The 17,012-nt window shown below is 35.3% G+C and overlaps 1 long non-coding RNA gene across 1 annotated transcript in view; it reads right to left on the bottom strand.

Moving 5' to 3' along the window:
* Window positions 1-17,012, bottom strand: part of LOC126752095 (uncharacterized) — a 320,020-nt gene that overhangs the window by 42,926 nt on the left and 260,082 nt on the right. Inside the window, exon 5 of the long non-coding RNA XR_007665957.1 lies at window positions 9,635-10,134. This is a non-coding gene — a long non-coding RNA (uncharacterized LOC126752095). The remainder of the gene's footprint in view (window positions 1-9,634; window positions 10,135-17,012) is intronic.

Raw genomic sequence — 17,012 nt, 5'->3', positions numbered from 1 at the left:
GCGCACATCCGTTGTTAGCGCCTGCAGCTGCTACAGCTTTCGGGCAATTCTTACAACTTTATACGCTTTAGCTATTTAGGCACAAAAACTACTTAAATACATACATGTACATACATATATACATATGTAAGTGTGTATGTTTGTCCATTTGTGCTTATTTCCTCGAATCTATTTTTGGGGGGGTCTCGTGCAATGACGACATCACGTCTCGGCGGCTATCTCCTTCGTTCGCCTTTTGCAATTTGGTAGGCACAAGCACACCTATGCATGCGCAAACATACATACATAGATACATACATATGTATGCATATGTGTAAACATTGGTCTGTTTGCAGTCATAAAATTACTAAACGGGCCATGGCTGCTCCCTTTGGTGTGAAAATTTCAGTGTTTTTATGTAAATATCCACTCGTGTTAAGGTACGTGAGTATATATTTACATGTATGCATATGCATGTGTGTCGGAATGTGTGCCTAACAGTGAAAGTGATGCAACCGCTGCTACGTCGAAATTGGGTCAACGCATACAATTTTTTTAAGGAAAAAATTACTTGCTTGCACGTGATTGCCGAATTGAGGGAAATGGGTTGAGCCCTATGCATATATGGGCGGGATGTATGTATGTAAGTAGGCGCATATTTAGGCATAAATTAGTACTATGCATGATATTTATTATATATTGAATTGCTGTGTCGCGAGACTCATTTGGAGTTATTGAGATTTTCCCGCGACTGATCGTTTTAAAATTTATACACAAATTTCTTAAATAAATTTTCGAGAGAAAGAAAAGAGTTTTTTGTGAAAAGTGTCATTTCATCAAATATGAAAATATTATCTACTCCTACGTTTAATACTAAAAGGAGAGGACTTCCACCAAAGGTACTGTTTTGGCTCTACGAAATCGTAGTTAAGCCAATAATCTTCTGCGGTGTATTCGTCTGGTGGACGGCGCTCGAAGGGCTAAACTTGCTAAGAAGCTTGAGCGTGCCCATCTCTGATGGACTACACCAACAATAGCACTTGCTAAGAAGCTCGAAGAAAAGTGGCTCTCATAGGCACCTTTGGTAGACTACACCAACAACAGCACTTAACGGCATTTTACATATAACACCATGCCAGCAGGTGTATTGCTACGAAGTGTGCTCTAAGACTCAGGGAAGCTGGGTTTATACAATGTAAAGGGATCCGAACACGAACACGCCGAAATTCTCTCCATTAACTGCACTAATGAATACTTCCCTCACTGCGTCGCGGAGGCGACTCGTGGTGGCTCTTTCTCTGCTCACATACCGACGAGAGAGAGTTCTTGTATTGAAAGTTTTTTTTTTATTCGCCAAGACAATTTCACGAAATTTGGCACAGACTGTTTTCCAAGCTAGCGCTATAATCTTCTAAGACATTGTTCAAATTGGGACATTATAGCATATAACTTCCATACAAACTAATCGATCAAAATCGAGAAAAATATTTCTTTATACACTTTTATGTTTTAAAAATGCAGCTGTGAGAGGTATTATAGCTTCTGTGCAGCCGATATTCCCGTTATTTTTTGAACACACCTCCTACATCACTCCTTTCTATGGGAAATGGAATAGCCATCGTTTTCTGGAAATCACAACGAGGGAATCTCTCTCAAACTGGACTACAGACTGCTGATCCATTCTCCGGATTTGGCTTCGTATGACTTCTTTTGCAGTGAAAATTGAGTCTAATGAAGAGGTTATTCTGAAGACCTCCAGAAAACGCATTTTTCAGACAGGTCAAAGAAATTGGAGAATCGCGGGATCAAGTGTATCGAAATAAAAGAAGATTAAACACAATTTTTTCCAAAATATTCGTTTCCTTTTTCTAGTCCTGTTACTGTTAAACTTCACTTTCTCTATCTTTAGCTGTAATATTATAGGCGGTTTCGTCAATTATATATTTTATAATTGTATAAATAAATGGACACGAGCTCTCATCTCAAATACCCTCCAATCGTTAACAATATCAAACAAAAATACAAATTTATTACCAAAATTCTCTATAATCAACTTCATTAGCATTTAAAATTTTCAGAAATTTGAATATTTTCTAATACACTTGAAGCGTTTAAAGTACCAGATGAACAAAAACATCAAGCAATCACTTTAAATTCTTCAAGTAGGTCGTTTATAATCGATTTAAGGACAACAACAACAAAAACACCACATTTTGGCATCTTAATAAGCGAGCGCCAAGAAAATCAGTGAAAAAATCACGACAATACCAAACAAATTATGTGCTTAACTTGACAACAATCTACAACAACAAGAATGCGAGCCACTTTACAACAAGTTATTGTGTAATAGAGCATTAACTTAATAATAACGCAGAAGGCGAAGAATAAAGTGAGAGAAGGCCAAAAAGCGCGGGCGCTGCAAACACGTAAAAGGATCAAGGAAATCTTAAGAAACGTAAAAAAACGCACGAAAAAAAAGAAATAATACAAACATAATCACAACGGTATGCAAAAAATATAACATTAGCATACGTTCTTTATTGTGGCAGTAAGCATTCTTACAGCGTCGAAAAGGTGGTGAATATCCTGTTTACATGCGCTTCGTCAATTCATTCATTCATTCTTTAATTTTTTCACTCCTACCTCATTTTTGGTGCTGCATTGTTGTTGTACGCTTCATATTTCCTTATAATTTAGCTGGTGAAATTGTGTGTAAAAAATGTCCTTGAACCCTTTTTTCGTGCAAACACAAATATGTACAACTTTCCTTGGATTGTCGTCTGGGCCGTCGCTCCACCTATTGGTGTGTATGTGTGTTGCTCTGTGCGTTTTTGTTTTCAAAGCAACAATCCTTCCTGTTTTTCCTTTATATCCTTTGTTTTATATTGTTACTTAATTTTCATTTATTCTTGGGTTTCTTTCTTTTTTCTTCGCCTTTTACAAATTCATTGTGGTTTTGTTGTTTTTGTTTTTATTGTCCTCGGCTACTTATTATTCAAGTTAAACTTGATTTTGTGGTTACATTTCCATTTAATGTCTTGCTGTTAGAAAAACCTGATTATTACAGTTATTAGAGAGTATTCTATGGAGTGAAAATGATGAATATGGAAAATGCGTCAACAGATAGACTTGCGACTCTAATTTTTAGTAGAAGTAGTAGTGAACCCTCGTTAGATTAAATTAGACTATTGTTATTTTTTATATAGTGATATTGTGGAGTTATTTTTGTTATTGGTTAACGGAACTTATGGACAGGAAAATATGTAAATCCACGTTTTAGAGCAAGTCGACTGACTGAAACCGTTTTAATCTTCTTCTTCTTCTTCTTTATTAGCGCGCGGTTATCGCCGAGTTTACAACAGCGCGCAAGTCGTATTTCCTTCTCGCTGTTTGGCGCCAAATGGAGATTCCAAATGTAGCCAGGTCCTTCTCCACTTGGTCTTCCTCTTCCTCTGCTTCCCCCGGCAGGTACTGCGACGAATATTCCCAGAGCTAGAGTGTTTTCATTCATTTGTCGTATAATTCGTACAGCTCATCTTTCCATCGATTGCCATTCATCGAATGCATTATCTCCGTTGCCAATGCGCAAAGGACCATAAATCTCTACAGAATCGTTCTCTCGAAAATTCGTAACGCCGTTTGGTATCAAACGTGCTGTCGAAAGCGGCTTTAACATCGACGAAGAGGTGGATGTGTCGATCTTCCTTTCACGGGTCTTAAAACACAAATTCCAATAGTCGAGCATGCTTTTGTCCGACCATATTCCACAAAGAAGCTGATGCGTGCTCCTTATCAGTTCTTGGCCGCCGTATTTGAATAACTGGGCCGACAATCCATCGACCCACGCCGATTTGTTGTTCTTCATACGGGTAATTGCTATTCGAACTTCTTCATATTCCGGCGACTGCAATCCGAAGGATCCAAGAACCTGCGTCAATTCATGAACTTCCACGAAACATGGATGTACTGGATACCAAGAAATAGTTGTAACAGTTGACGACACTCAGCGAATCTCCTTAGAAACCTCTTCTTTCTATTAGAAATGGAATGGCCATTGTTTCCTAGGAATTCACAACTTTCGACTGCAGAGAAGCAAATCGGGTACAGGGCTCTACCATGCCGAATTATGACAATTCAACACCAAATTCCAGAAAAATATGACGAAGAAAAAAGTAGTCATCCACAAGGAGAACTCACACCTCAGCGCGAAGTCTTAATTGGTCAAACTAGGCTTCAGACTGCTGATCCATTCACCCCAGTACCCAGATTTGGCTCCGTATGACCTTTCTTGCAGTGATAATTGAGTCTAATGAAGAAGTTATAGCCGCCTCGTAGGCCTACGCTGAAGATCTCCAGAAAACGCATTTTTCAGACATGTTAAAGAAAATGGAGAATAGCGCGATCAAGTGCATCGAACTAAAAGGAGACTATGCTGAGCAATAAACGCCATTTTTTCCAAAATATGCGTTTCCTTTAACTAGGTAAAATTTTTATGGGATCGCTGTTATGTGTATACACGGCCTCTCTTCGCCTCAGAGTGGTTTTACAATAAAATTAAACACACTGCATTGAAATAAGGACGACTCAGAAAGGCGAGTAATTGAAAAGAATGTGCGAAACGTACAAACTTTGGTTGAGTTGGAATTAAAATAAATACAACAACAAAGTATTGCCTGCAAAAGAATGAAGAAGAAAAACGCATGGCATAAATGGCACTGCTGCTATTTCCGTTTCAAAGAAGTTCGCTTAAAACAACAACTACGCGCATACAAAGCAATAATTGTTGTTAAGCAGCAGCAGTATATGTACTTATGTACATATGTACATATGTATATGTATATGTAGCGCGCTATTGATGGTTGCGAGCGCAGCAGGCCCCAAATAGCAACAACAAAGCAGAAGTAGCAAAAAAGCTGTCGCTGCTATTTGGACGCAGCAACTTGCTTGCCCACAAAACGTATGCATGTAAGTATGTAAATATGTATATATGTATGTATGCCTAAGTGTAGAATCAGCGATGCGTGCGAGTGCGTGTGCATAATAGGCACATAGTGCAAAGTACATTGTGAATAAATGCTAAAAAGTTTCTAAACCCAAAAAGCACGCACACAACCAAAGCGAATACTTGGAAATTACATACATACATACATACATAAATGTATATAAATACAAGTTGTATAGAAGCAAGCAATTTCGTAGTAGCATAAAAACGCAGCACACGCACTCGGCAGCAGGCTGGCAACAAAATGCAAAAAAGCGCAGGAAATGTAGGCGAATAAGCAGCAGTGCCAACAACAATGCGAGCAAACCCAATTTTTCAAGCATTAGAAACGCACAGCAAAGCAAAATGCGGAAAAGCGTCAGCAGCACGCAGGCAGGCCGATTGTCCATTCGTCAGTGCGTCAGTGCTTTGGACAGTCGTTGCGGCTAGCAACCCGCCTAACGTTGCCACATTGCCCTGCTGCTCGTGAAAATATAACGCATAACTTTTGCTCTTGCTGTCATTGCGATTGCCACTATCGCTTATGTACTAACACACAAACAAACAAACATACCCATGTATGTACTTGTATATACAAAAATATGCCCCTTGCAGCGCGCATAGGAAAACTTGCTCTGCAAAAAATGCGTTTCTACGTATTTTCAGTGCGGCCGCTCCTTTTCAAGTTTACTTGCCTCAGTGGAGCGGCAAATGCTGGCAAAGCATTAAAATGCGTACAACTACAACGAAACAGCAAAGCTTACACACATGCACATTCAATTTGTTTGCCAAAACATACAATACACAACCACTTGCAAACCCTAAATGGACCGCCTGCCTAGTTGGGAAGAGTGCGTGCAAAAGTCGCAGCAACGCCGGCAGCGCCATAAGTGGAGCAATGTTAGCAGAGGCAGCAAAGCGCACGATGGAAGTGGCGGAATGGCGCATATGTATATTGGCAAATGTACATAGATACATATGTATATATTATATTTATATGTATTAGGTGGGCAGGTGCGGGTAGGTGAAATTTGCTGCAGAGCGGCGCATCACATAGACGAAATTAAAGTTTTAGGCAGCAGGTATATGCCAGTGTAGAAATATGTGAAATCATGCTTACATACTACTTGTATGTACAAAGTACATATTTATAAGTGGGGAGTGTAGAATGTGCTACGAAACTGTGCGAACAAAAATGGAGAAAAGCGCATGTAGTGGTGCAAAGTTTGCTTAGTGAGACAGTCTGACAAAAAATTATGTTAACACATGCATAAAATTAAATGAAAAAAGTTAAGAAAAACATAAAAAACACACGACGGAGCAACCGAAGCTACATACATATGTATGTAAAATACGCCTCACAAATATAAAGATTCCATACAATAACTTGATTTTGACCTCTCAGTTTGTATGGCAGCTACATATGTATGTATATGCTCCGATCTGAACAACTTCTTCGGAGATTTTACCGTTGCTTTGAAAAATATGTAATTCGTATCAAATTTGGTGAAGATATCTTGTAAAATAAACAAGTTTTTCTTTACAAAAACTTGATTTTGATCGATCAGTTTGTACGGCAGCTATGTATATTCTATAGTGGCCATATCTAAACAATATCGTCGGAGGTTGTACCGTTACTTTGAAAAATAATTCGTGTTGAATTTCGTGAAGATTTTTTTTTTCAAATAAACAAGTTTTATATATACATTAAAACTTGATTTTGATCGCTCAGTTTGTATAGCAGCTATATGCTATAGTGGTCCGATCGGAAAAATTTCTTCGGAACTTGTACCGTTGCTTTGAAGAACAATTCGTGTCGCATTTCGAGAAGATATCTTGTCAAATAAACAAGTTTTCCATACAATAACTTGTTTTTATAGCTCAGTTTGTATGGGAGCTATTTATGTGGTATGGTGAACCGATACTGTCGGTTCTAACAAATAAGCAGCTTTTTTGGGAAAAAATTACGTTTGCAAAATTTCAGATCAATATCTCAAGAACTGAGGGACTAGTTCACGTTATACAGACGCACAAAATTTTTTGATCCCGCAATAAATTACAATAATACTCGTATTTACCTAAAATAATAACCTCAATTTACTTAATATCAATTATAAGAAAAATAGAACAAAATTGTGTCCAAAAAATCTCTTCTCCTACTAAACTATACCACAACTTTTCTAATAAACTGTATTCATTGTCCCCACCACACTATTAGTGGTGTGAGCTCATATCCAAAGCAGCGTTGGCGGTCTTCTACGAAGCACTCAAACGAATTCTGCAATGGCGCTCGTACAATTCCAATAGCGAAATACGCAGCGCACGCAATACACACAACGAATCAACGAACGGTGGGGGGATGCAGCCGAAACGCACTTTTTTAGCGACAACGACAGGCCGATAACGAAAATGAAAATGGGGAAGTCAAAGTTGCGATGGCGATGGTTCAGATATTCGCGTGTGTGTGTGTATATGTAGTCTACATGTAGCAGGGGGCTGGGCGGCAAGGAGCGCTTTCAAACGCACATGTTCACACACAGTCATATTCAGAGAGCATAAACAACAACAATGCAGTAGTAGTTTTGCTGTATTTTCGCTTGCAAACGCATAGGCCTAGGCGCTGCGTGTACAACAACAATAATGCCAAGTAGAATTCAAGCTTTCCACTCCATCGCAGCGATCACGCTCTGCTGCATATTTGCGCTCTTAAATGTTTGTGTTTGCTGAGAGTTCGTAAGTAGTCTCTCTCTGGCGGCAGTGAAACAGAGTGGCAAGAGCGTGGGCTTTTTTTTATATTTTTTTAGCACATTTTTACCGCCTTGTTATGCAAAAAGCAGCAGAGCAAAGCACACGATGTAATAAACCGGTGTTTGTGTGCGGTGTGTGCTTTGTGTGAGTAGAGGGGAAATGCCACTTTATGCAATGCTAACGGAGAGAGAATATCTGCGCGCAAGTGGTTTGTGTTCTTTCTCGGTAACAAAGTGCTTTTGCAATGTTAGTTACGGTTTGTTATTGCATTATATTGTAGTTGTATGCAAGACTATTTACTCCATGCGCTGTCTCTTTCGAAACTATGAAGGTATACAGCTTACCCCTATGGTCCGGGAAAAGGTTTTCTAATTAGTTTAAAAATAGCATTATATTTTAGCTGTAATTAATGCCTGTTATATTTTATATAGAGCAAGTTATAAGACAACACATTTTTAGGTTAGGTGCACATACATACATACATATGCAATAAATAAAGTCGATTTTTCATTATTTAACGAAAATTTTTGATTGAGAATATTTTGTTCTTCTATGGCATATGAAATGGAGGTGTCAAAATACAGCATTGGACCCCACTTGGATGAAGCACTTCTTCTTTTTCTCCTTCTTTATTGGCATAGATTGTAGCCGAGTTTACAACAGCGCGCCGGTCGTTCTTCCTTTTCGGAAAAAAGCACGTATTCCTGCAAAAATGTACCCCAAAAAATACTAAAATACCGCTAGAGCGCACTTACAGTTACCGCGCGAAAGATGCATATTATTTAATAGTTTATATATATTGATAAGCTTACATAAGTATGTACATACTTACTTATATATACATATGTATATTCGCCTACATACTTATTTTAACGGTAAAACCATTTAATTAGTTCTCGTTAAATCGCTCTTATGCAAGTGCCAGAAAATGCTGCACTAAATGAATTTGCAGCATAAACTTGAAGCTTTGCCTACACATTGTGTATACATATTTACATATGTAGATATAGACTATATACTTAACTACGTACAATTTCACTACCCCTCTATTTCAACGAGTAAATGCAAAAGCGAAATAATACTGTATGCTGCACGTTGCAAGCACACAATCACTACACTGCAGGCGTCGCAAATACGTCGGCAGCGCTGCCGCCAATGTGCTGCTCACAAATACAAACTCCTATTGATATCACTGAGAGCCGCAGTTACTTTTCGCAAAAACAGAGAAGAGGAAACGAAAGACACTCACTCGCGCAGTAAAAACTTAGTTACTGAGAGTATGAGCTCTCTTCGCGCTCAACTCCGATGAATTGTATTGCCGAGTCAAAAAAGCATACGACTTTTGCATTTGCAACGTAGCTGCTAGCAAAGCAAACACACAAAAACAAATAAATGCCTATAGCATAAACGGCACAAAAATAGCAGGCAAAAACAATACCGCAGCCAAACAACTTTGCAAAGCGCGAATTTAGCGAGAAAGAAGAATTCATTGGTGACAACGAATAAGTTGCGCCGCAGCAAGAGAAGCTCGGCGAGTACAGTGAAGTATTTTGAATAATGTTTGCAAAATATTAAATCCGTTTTTTTTTGAATATAGATTTGCATATACTAGATATTTAGCAATATTTTGAGTTCTTCAATCATTGTCCTTATACTTATGTAGTATTATTAAAATGTGTTATTAAATAAAACTGAAGCTAGCAAATTTTTTTTTATTCGCTTTAGTTCATAACGCACATGTATTCGGATTTAATTAAAACACCGGAATTTAACTTTTTCTCTTAAGATATCTTAGTATATGTAAATACGATATTAAGTAGCTATAAACAAGTTTATGTTATAAAATATGCTTGCATATTTCCTTACTAATATTATAAATAATTCACTTAATTTGTTTAGTAAATATGGTTATAAGAGTGCACTTACCATCAATAAATTAAGATTATGATGCCATGTCGCTGCGTGATGATTTGGTGAGGTTGCTTGTATGACAAAAATTTAACTTATGCTGCAATATTAAAAAATAACCATTTCACCTTAACACTGATTTTTAATTTATCACAAATTTTCACAAAACATATTTTAAAATTTTATTGACTGACTACTGGATTTTCACAGACACTATCACTGATTGCAGAAGAGATTCGGATTTCCAGATTTTAATTTTAGGCCTTGACACACTTTTCACTTTTTATAGCTTAATTATATAAAAACATACCACTTTTTCACTTTCAGATATTTATGTATATACACATACATATGTATATATATTTTTAATTTCCTTAGGGATATTCACCTCTCACTATAACAGATTGCACAAACTACCCGATTGCACGGATTAATTACTAATATTTTATGTTATTTGAATTTTGAATTGCATCTCAAATCGATTACGTTCCACTTGACTTGTCGCCTTACGGCAATATCTGCAAATAAAATATACTTTGATATACTATACTTTATATACAGGTTTCATAATATATTTCAATATTTACTATTTCTAAATCTATTTTTATGTCTACAACGACGTTTTATATAAATGTTGTTGAATGCAATCTTCATTCCGTTAATGCGGTCATAGCCAAGTTCACCACAGCGCGACAGTCGTAAAAACTTTTAGGGATCAACAAAATGAAAAGTTGTTTGAGATCTTTCATACAAAATTTTACACTTTAAATTTGTTTTAAGGAAAGATCAGGGTTTTAAAATTATTATTATTTTTCTATTTGAATGCATAATATCTCAAGAATATTTTGTAAAAATTTAGTGTCGATAGGAACAAAACTGGCATAATTATGAATATTTCTTTTACCTGCTTTATTACATATTACTATCGGTTCATATCAGATTTTGTAGTGTTCAAAACTTAAAAGCGTTTTCCCCACTACGTACGTTTTCAAAGTCAGTGCTCTTCTTAACTGCGAAACTACCTAGCTTATTTGAAATTTTGAACATCATTTCCGTACGTAATTTACAAAGGAACGCCGAAGAGGTCAATTTTTTCTATTTTTCAATAAAAAATTAGTCGATGTTTTTGGAAATGCGTTTTTCTCTTTAAATTGTTAAAAAAAAATAAATGTTGAATAACGGCTTTACCTTGGAATCGAATGAGCTTTAACTTTGTTCATTTCGCATTAAGTTATGAGAGGCATCGCAATCTTATACTTTTTTCAGAATTATGTTCGAATAATAGCTGCCATAGAAAGAATTATAATACTAATATTTTTCTGCTATAAACTCTGAATATTTTTAAATGAGAATAAAATAATGAATTATTTTATTGGAATGATAAAACGTCTTGAAATAGAAGTTTTCTGATTGCTGAAAATTTTGTTGAAAGAAATCTGTCTAAAAAAATCATATTAATTTTAATATGGGGGCTTCATTATTTTATATTTTTGATCCACTGTTTCATTCCACTAGCAAAATTCAATTACTTTGCATTAGGTCTCATAACACACTCTTGCTAACTGCAAATACTGCTACACTGTGTGCTCTCTCTGCCTTAACTAGCAAAGCGCACAATTCTCCACAAATGTCATTTTCTGTTTTTTCATCTTGCGGCCACTTGCTATTTTTTGCATAAAGCAAAAGCAGCTAGGAAATCGCAGCGCCGTGCAGTAGCGCATTTGCATCATGGTGTGTGTGTGCTCGATGAGATTGTGCAATTGTGTTGCTGAGTATTTTTAGCAACGTGCGCCAGTGTGCGTAACGAAAAGCACACACGAATGTTGCTCTGTGAGTGCGGTTCGCATTTGTGCTTCCTAGTATTCTTGCTCAGCGACTGCTCGTAAATAGCTATTTTAGCTGCCGTAACGCAGTGTGAGTATATACATACATGCATCTATACATATGTATAGGCGAGTATGCGAGTAGAGTGCGCTTTGCAGCAAATGCTGATTGCGTTCGTGAACGTGTAGTCGAGCATGCAGAGCGCAGTGCTTTTGCTAATGCTTTTTCCTCTGCATTTTGCCTGACTACGTTCTCTCTTCGTTGTGCTTTGGCATGGTGGTTGATTTGGCAGCGCTAGCGCTGTTGCTGTTGCTGCCGTTGCTGCGTTGCGTTGCCATTGTATGTGGTTGACTTTGAAAGCGACGGTGGATGTTTGGTTACTGCTGCTCGTCGTCGCTCGGTTGGTTGGTGGGCCAAAAACGCAATTTATGAAATTCTGTTCGTCTAATTCGGCCCCAGGTTTCGGAGGTGCTCGCTCGCATCTAGTGTGTGCGCACTCGTCTCGTAACGTTTTTCTTCTAACAAATTTTTACACAACAAAAATTAAAAACAAAAAAGTTTATTAAATACACAATAACAACAACAACAAAAATTTATAAACAAACAAAAAACATTTATTAAATAGAATTTTTTCATTTTACAACAAACCGATAAAAACGCGTTTACAATAAAAACAATATTCTTAAAACAACCCAAACAAAAATAATAGAAAAGAAAACGGCACACAACTTTTTTGTTCTTTAATAGAAAAAAATATAACAAAATGCAATAGTAGCGGAAACGACAATTCGCGGTAAAAGTCAAAGCGAATCGAATTAACGAATTCGAGTTTGAATGTTATGTGTATGATTTGAAGAAAAAAGTAAATAAATTGAATTAAATTGAAATCAGAGAAATGTATGTAAAATGCATGCAGTGCAATGCCAGCAAAGTTCAAGTTTTTATGCTGAAAAGGAAAATTTAAATCGGCAGCAGCAGCAAGCAGACGAAGGCGTCAAACATAAACAGCAGTGAGGAGCCAACAAGAATTATATGCAAAGTACGGAAGTGAATTTTATTGAAAATAATACGTATTTACATACTATTATTAATTATTTAAGGAAAAGTTTTTTCAAGCGTTAGTTGCAAATGCACGCCAAAATGTGGTTTTACGAAGAATTCTGTTCTTAGAAGCATATTTAATAATTGACATTAGGTAAAATGTCTTATATATTTTTAGTTCGTGAATAATTCAAGTGGACCAAACGTGCAAATTTTTTTTTGTGGAAAAATTAAATTTAAGTGGGTAAAACAATTTTTTTTTAAATTTTTATTTCGTGGAAAAATTAAATTTAAGTGGAAAAAAATAAATGTTTATTTTTAACTTTTTGTGGATAAAACAACTTTTTTTTAATATTTTTTTTTTCGTGGGAAAATTACACTTAAGTGGATAAATATTTAATTTTTTTTTTAATATTTTTGTAAAAAAAGAGATTGCAGCAAATGCAAACTCATAAAGACTGATTGATTTTTTAGTGACTTTTGAACAAATGTCTGAATGAAGTGAGTTCCCAATATTAAAAAAAAATATGTGAATATATCTATTGAAAAGTTCTAAAAGTAAAAGTAATGCAACGTTTCTAATTTCGCATTCAACTAAATAAAACATTTGCACTACTGAGCAAAGAAACTTTGCAAAGCGCGCAGCAAAGACTGCTGAGTAAAAATTTTGCGCTTTAATAAAGGCGCAAAGCATAAATAGTTTTATTAAAATAGCTGTTTTTAGTTTTAAAAAAGCTATATGCAATTCAACTTATTATTTTCTAAGTGCTTGAAAAAAAACTTGAAAAGCAATTTTAACTACATAATTAAAAAAGACGTGATTTTTCTATTTAAATACTACAAAGTGTAACACTTTGTGAACTGTTTGCAAATAAAAAAAAAAAATATTAAAAAGATATGTATGTACATATACATATATACAATAAAAATAAAAATAAAAAATTAAGTTTTTGATCAAAAAAAATTTATAAAAAAATTAATTTACTTTTCTAATAAAAATAATTTAATTTTTAATAAACAAATTTAAGAAAAAAAAATGTTAATATTAATAATACAAAAATTGTAAAAATTAAAAAAAAAAAAGTTATAAACAATATATTTTTAATTTTTTGAGTTTTAGTGCTTAAAACGGTATAGTGAACAATTGATAAACCAAAAACTGTAATCGTATGCTTAAAAAAGTATACTAAATAAACAAAAAATATAAATATATGTTTTAGGAATATTTAAGCTTATACTAATATGATAGTGCATAAAATTAAAACAAAGAAGAGACATATATATAGAAAAAAACACTACAAGTGACTAAAAATAAAAACAAAATAAATAAAGGATATAAGAAAAATAATGCCGCATTTTTTTATTTCAAAACATTTTAAAACTCTTTTCCCTTTAAAAAAAATAATAAATCAATATGGTTTTCCTTTGAAAACAAATTTAAAAAAGTAATATAGTTTTTGTATTTAGAAAAAAAATAAAAATTTTGTGTTCTTTTTTTAATTAAAATTCAAATCCAAAAAATTAAATACAGTTTAAAAAAATACATTGAAATGTGCTTACATACTATGTACATATGCATATGTATGTATGTAGGTGGAAAATTGATTTGTATGACAATTCATAAAAATTTCGTTTAAAAACAAAAAAATATTCGTCTAAAAAAATTTTTGTCTGGCTTAAAAACGAAAAAAAATCGTTTAAAAACAAAAAAATATTTTTTTTCCTTTGAAAATCAAAAAAAAATATTCGTTTAAAAAAATCTTCACTTCTTCGTTTAAAAACAAAAAAATACTTTTTTTTTCGTTTAAAATTAAAAGAAATTTTTTTTTTGTAAATAAATATTGCATTGCTTTTAAGCTTAATTTGTTCGCATAATTTTAAAAAGAATTAAATATAACTTAAACCGCTCGGAAATCAAAACATTGTTACATAAGTCAATTAAGAATAACAAATCAGTCATATTACATGAAAAGTCTTACGCCATGTATTCGTAAGCATTAAAAATCATAAGCTTAACAAACGAAACTTATGTTTACAAGCCATAATCAGTACAGAGATTAATCCGTAGGGCTTAAGTAAATATGGCGCCAATTGAGAAGCATATTTATAAACCTATGTACATACATACATATGTATATAGTGAGGGATTAAATTTAGTTATTTACAGCTTAATCTTAAACAATGAATGCTTGCGCTAATACTGCTTAGTCACTAAACTACCCCTTGCCTACAAAGAAATCGCCGAAATAGTTCATCACAAAAATTATTTCCAACTCACAATATAAAAATCAATAAGCATTTGTGCACCAAATTCCAAATCAGCATAATAAACGCCCAACCATTTCAACATTTTCCACCCCAACTCCGCCCACAACCCCAAAAGTATGCAATTGGAAAATTTGGTATTGAGTGAAAATTCCGCAAAAAGTGCCGTGAAAGCAAAACTCAGAAGCTCTTGGGAAGAAATGCAGCAACAGCAAACGAAATACTACGCATAGCAGTGCAAAAAAGAGCACGAAAAACGAGAACGAGAAAAAGCAAAGTTGTGTACAAACGAAAATGAAATGAAATTCGCCTGTGCTGGCAAAGCAAAGTGTGTATGCAGTAACTGTTGTTGCCACCAAGTGTTGTTGAGTGTGTGTGTGCAAATGCATGAGAGGAAAAGCGAAGCACGGCTGGAAGAAGAAGCACGCCTTTGGCGCAAAGCCAAATATATACATACATACATACAAAATAGGAAGGAACCGGAAGAAAAAAGGGGGTTGCTTGTGCATAAACGCTGCGGACATGCACTCGGTCCGCGAAGGGGTGAACCCCTTTCAACGTCGTGCAGCAGCAATAGCCGCAACAGCACAGCGGCAAGCATTTGCAGCAAATTAAGCTGCCAACAACAACTCGTGTTGCAACTGCACAGATTTTGCCCTACGGCAAAGCAAATACAACTACAACTACGGGAGGCAATGCAAAAGCATAAAATAATGGAATATGAAAGGCAAGCGAAACACACACAAAAAAGAATAAAAACAATTTTCATGTAAATTAATGCGCGCATCTGCATTATTCAAGCGCCAGCAACAACAACAACAACAGCATTGAATAACAAATAAATGGTCTACTTGCCAAGCGGCGCAACACGCGCAGGAAACATGAAAGGACATTTGCACAATACGTCGCAAGAATATGTGTCTGTGTGTGTGTTTGTTTGCGCTCAGCACACAGCGGTGCAACACAGTGTGAGCGAAACGTGCTCGTGCAAAAGTGCCTTTCGAACAAGTTTTAGGCACACACACATATATGCAGTATATGGAGATGTATGTGTTTATGTATGTAGAGCGCCCGTTTGCCCGCGGCTTGGTTGAGGCGCCACCCTGCACTATGCAGACGTCTACTCGGAAGCGCATCGAATGCGCGCCTGCAATAAGTTGCAACTGTGCTATGTTGCAGTCAATGAACGATCGCGCACACTCACACATATGCATATATAGACAATTATTTACCGCGCACACATGCATTTAAGCAGCGTAGTATTCATAAAAGGACATTCATTATGCACGAGCGCAGCTATCGAATGAGTGTCGGCAGCTCAATGAGTCCAATGGGAAAAACTAACCCTTTCGTTGCCGCTGACTGCGACTCCTTGCCAAGTGTTTGCTCTGAAGGGTTGCGCGCGTGTTTATAGTATTCAAAATACTCGCATATACATATGTATGTATTTGTATATATGTATATGTATATGCATTTGAAAGCATACTGCCATGCAAGTCAGGGCGTTTTGTGTATTCTTCCATTCTAATCTTGCTTTTGTAGTTGGTTTGGATGCAGTTTTGCATAATTAAAAACTCGATAGTGTTCCCAATGTTGGTGCGCATGTGTGTGTAGTGGTGATGAAAGGCTTCTGGTGAAAAATTAATAAATTGTGGCCACTGATATAAAATAAAAAATAGAATAAACTGCAAAAGGAAACAAAATACAAGGAAAACAAAATACGAATAATTTTTAATGAATAAATGGTTTCTATGAAGTATACTATATGGAGAAATTCTTCAAGAAAAAAAATTTAGGAGAAAATGCAACATTTTTGGAAATTACAAGCCGAAAATAAGCAAAAATGCTAACTGCGGCTATAAGTTTTTACAAGTGCATTAGAAAAGAGTATAAAAATATATTTATATTGGTTTTAAAAGGTCAGTTTGTATGGCAGCTATGTATATGTTATAGTGGTTTAAACGGAATAATTCTGAGATTATAGCTTTGCCTTGGACAATAATCAATGCCAAATTTTGTTAAGATATCTCGTCAAATGAAAAAGCTTTCCATACAAGCACTTGATTCTGTTTGGTTAGTTTGTACGGCAGCTATATGTTATTGTGATCTGATCTGAACAATGTTTCCAGAGATTGTAGTCTTGCCTTTGGCAATAATTTGTTACACTTTTCAAGAAGATACCTTATCAAATAAAAAAGGTTCCATATAAGAACTAGATTTTGATCTGTAATTTTCTATGGTAGCTTTGTGTATAGTTTTTCGATCT

This window comes from Bactrocera neohumeralis, chromosome 3, assembly GCF_024586455.1.
Source record: "Bactrocera neohumeralis isolate Rockhampton chromosome 3, APGP_CSIRO_Bneo_wtdbg2-racon-allhic-juicebox.fasta_v2, whole genome shotgun sequence".
In the NCBI taxonomy this organism is placed as follows: Eukaryota; Metazoa; Arthropoda; class Insecta; order Diptera; family Tephritidae; genus Bactrocera; species Bactrocera neohumeralis.
This window is presented reverse-complemented; position numbering and strand designations above follow the sequence as displayed.